Here is a 4,393-nt window from a genome sequence, read left to right as displayed (position 1 = left end):
TTATTGCTCTGCCTGAACTTCAAGAACCATATTGAAATGATAGGGAGAGGGCGGATAGCCTTGCCCTGCCCCTGAGCCTAGGACAATTGCTTTGTTTCTCTCTATTTAATGTGATGTTGGCTAGTGGATTGCTGTATGTTACCTTAATTGTGTTCATGTATTCTTCTGTAACCCTCTCTCTCCGTGACTTTTAACATGAGGGACTGTCACATTTGGTCAAAGGCCTTTTTCAGAATCTACTGAGATGATCATGAGATTTTTTTTAAATTAATCAATTTATTTATTTAATTTCAAATGATATCCCCCTTCTTTGTTGCCCCTCCACAACCACCAATTCCATCTTCCCCATGCCCCTCAGCTTGGCGTCTATGAGGGAGCTCCTCCACTCTCTCCCCTACTCCTGCCTGACTACTCTAACATCCCCCTAGGCTGGCACATCAAACCTCCACAGGACCAGGGTCCTCCACTCCCATTGATGTCAGTGAAGGCCATGTAACTGGAATCATGGTTTCTTCCATGTATACTCTTTAGTTTCTGTTTTGTCTATCAGAGCTCTGGGTGGTCTAGTTAGCTGATAATGTTCTTCCTATGGGGTTCAATTCCCTCAGCTACTTCAGTTTTTCACCTAGCTCTTCCTTTGTGGTCCCCAGGCTCAGGCTGATGGTTGGCTGTGAGTATCTGCAGCTGTATTGGTCAGATGCTGATATAACAGGGATCACCAATACCAAGCTACTGTCAGTAAACACATCTTGGCATTAGGAATAGTGTATAGAATTTGTATCTGCTGATGGGATGGAATCCTAGGTGGGGTAGTTTCTGTATTGCGTTTCCTTCAGTGTCTGTTCCAGTTTTTTATTTTTGTGTTTACTTTTGACAGGAATATAACTAAGCAAAAATTTTGAGATGGTCGTGTGTCCCAATCCTTCAACTTGGGGCCGTGTCTAGATTAGTGGAGATGTCTCTACAGGTTGTATGTCCCTTTGTTGCATACTTCAGATAAAGTCATCCTTTTGCGTCCTAGGAGACTCTCACTGCCCTAACACCTGGGACCTTATAGTGGCTACACCCAGTTCATCATCCCCCACTGCTACATATTTTTAATCAATTTTCTGAAACTCTAATTTGCCCATTTCCCTTCTAAAATCTGATCCTATCCTCCCCAACCCTTGCATATTTCTCTTCCCCTCCTCGCTTGCTCCCTGGTCCCTGCCTTGCTCCACCACCTGTTATTATTTTGTTCTCCCTACTATGTGGGACTGAAGCATCCACACTTTGGTCTTCCTTCTTCTTAAGCTCCATGTGGTTTGTGAGGGTTATTGTGGGCATTTTGAGCTTTTGGGCTAATATCAACTTATCAGTGAGTACATACCATGTGAGTCCTTTTGCGTCTTGTTTACTCAGTCAGGTTAATATATTCTAGTTCTATCCATTTCCCTGCAAATTTCATGAAGTCATGAAGTCACTGTTTATAATAGTTTGGTAGTACTCCATTGTGAAAATGTATCACAATTTCTATATCCATTCTTCCATTTTCGGACATCTGGATTGGCTACAAGTTCTGGGTATTATAAATAAAACTTGTATAAACATTAGGGATCATGTGCATTCTTCTACATGCTCACTGACATTTGAACCAGAACCTTTTGTTGAAACTGCTGTCTATTTTATACTGGATGGATTTGGTTACTTTGTCACACATTAGTGCCCATAGGTGTGTGGGGTTATTTTCTGGGTTGTACATTGTATTACCTTGATCTACCTGCCTGTCCCTGTATCAATAACTGTGGTTTTTTAAAATTATTTCTCTGTAGTACAGGTTGAGGTCAGGAATGCTGATTCTCCCAGAATTTCTTTTATTGTTGAGAATATTTTCTCTTTATCCTGTGTTTTTTGTCATTCTAGATGAATTTGAGAATTGCTCTAACTCTATGAAGAATTGAGTTGGAATTTTCATGGGGATTGCTTTGAATCTATAGATTGGTTTAGGTAAGATGGCCATTTTACTATGTGTATCCTGCTGATCCAAGAACATGGGACATCTTTCCATCTTCTGAGGTCTTCCACAATTTCTTTTATCAGAGTCTTGTTCTTATTGTTCAGATCTTTCACTTGCTTTGTTAAAGTCACCCTGAGGTATTTTATATTATATGTGACTAATTTTAAGGGTGCTGTTTCCCTAATTTTTTTCAGCCCATTTTTCCTTTGAGTAGGGGAAGATTGCTGATTTGTTAGAGTGAATTTTTCTAACTAGCCACATTGCTTAAATTGTTTATCAGCTGAAGGAGTTCTATGGTAGAATATTTTGTGGTCACCGGTTGATACTATCATATCATCCACCAATAGTGATATCTTAACTTCCTCCTTCCCAATTTGCATTCCTTTGATCTATTTTTGTTATCTAATTGTTCTGGCTAGAACCTCCCATAATATACTGTATAGATATTGGGAGAATGAGAAGGCTTGCCTTGTCCCTGATTTTAGTAGGATTGCTTCAAATTTCTCTCCATTTTGTTTGATATTGTCTGTTTGTTGTATATGGTTATATATCTACATAAGTATATATGTAAATAGTTAAACATCCATTCAGGTTAGATGTCCTCTGCCTTTGTAAAACTGAATTACATTAATCAGGGCTGTTCTGACTCTCCGTATTAGATTGGGGAAAGTTTTTGGAAACGCTGTACTTTTAAACAACCCCCGTAGTTACGCTTGCTTAGGTGGCACAAATTGCCTGCTTACTGAAATTGAGAACACTGTCTTTGTTATTTTCTTTCTCCATTTTTAGTGTGGGTTTGTTGCATTACCATATATATCTGTGTACATAGGTGCACGTGGAGGCTTACCCTGAGGTTGACAGAAATTATCCTCAAATTACTGTCTGTTACTCATTGAAAGAGGGTCTCTCAATGGCTAAGCTGTTTGCCTTGTCTTTCTAGCATTTATGTAATCTTCGGTTGACCACTGGGCCATCTGTAATGTGCATATTTATTTTTGAAAGTTACTGTCATGAGAATATATTGTCCCTTTTCTACATGGAATTGTTTCTTGGTTTATTAGACTTTTGTTATATTTTAAGTTGTATTCATAACTTTTTGGGAGACTGGTTATAGGCCTATGTCACAAACCCTGCACTTTTCCTTGAACTTACATTTAGTTGATGAGCACAGATTGGGTTTTAAAGTTCTGCTCAGACCACAGCGTAGGTGTCGCTTGTCTCAGCCACAATACATAAAATTACTGAAATAATATGCAACAAAGAATAAGTTTCACTGAAACATGTAAATTCTGATGAAAATTTAGTTAGGCAAGTTAGTTGTATTTTTATGCATGATCTTTTGTGTTTTCTTCTTCTCCAGCCACGATGCAGACTTACCTGGCAGTTCTGCAGCCCCTGAAAACCTGATATTTAAAGAGCATCTGCCCCACTTTTCACAAGGTCCTGATGTGTCTGACAAAATGAAAGCCTCTCTTAAGTTAACAGAGCTTGAGAATGAACTGAACCGTAAGTGAGAAGAGAGAGGTCACCTCTACTCAAGCAGGTCTGACCTAGGCAGTGGATTTGTGGGAGTGGGCCTGAAGAAGAAGGAACAAATGTACTTCTAAGTGATGTTTAATTTCTTTTTCTGAAATGGTTGCAATTGAGAGATGTTCCAAATCCAAGAAACTTTGTTTTACTTTACCAAGAAAAACCCTGCCTAGTTCTTAGTGATCTGACTAAGGTGAAGTTACCCGTTCTTGTTAGCTGTGGGGAGTCTTTGCAGTAGGAGCAAAGGCGTCTGAGAAGAATGGGAGCTCGTGGGTGGCAGGCAAACACAGCTATCTCAGAACTTGGACATTTAGTAAGGAGATGTAGATACACTGTCAGGAAAGGAAGAACCGTGTTGCTGTGCCTCCTGTGACTTAAGTGCTGTAAGAACACTTTGTCGCAGTTGAGTCTGCATCTCTTTCTCAGCATAACAGAGTTATTTAATTTTAATTTAATTAACGGTGTGAGAAATGAACATAGAACCTGTGTGGTTGACTGAAGGACCCTACAAAACATTATCTGTAAGGTATGCTCGCAAGATGGTAGAGGGGAATGGGAAGGGCCTGCTCTCTGGGAAGTCTGAGGCAGGATCGCGAGTGGGCTGGGAAAGAGATGCCTCCAGGTGAGATGGGTATTCAATGCCACAGTAAACTGATTTGTATTTTACAAGCACTGTGGGGACCTTGTATTTCTTGAGAGGACAGGAGCAAGATGAACCTGTGGGTTCAATGAACCGGTTCGGTAAGCTAGACTGGAAAATTCCTGTGGGTAGGCATAGTGCGCATGGGCATGAGTGGCCAATGAACAATACCCGCCCCCCTCTCTCGGATTTAGCCACGCCCTTCATTCGTTACTGTGAGGATTTTC

Source organism: Rattus norvegicus, chromosome 1 (genome assembly GCF_036323735.1).
Source record: "Rattus norvegicus strain BN/NHsdMcwi chromosome 1, GRCr8, whole genome shotgun sequence".
NCBI lineage: Eukaryota > Metazoa > Chordata > Mammalia > Rodentia > Muridae > Rattus > Rattus norvegicus.
The sequence above is the reverse complement of the archived record's forward strand: the minus strand, read 5'-3'. Positions refer to the sequence as shown.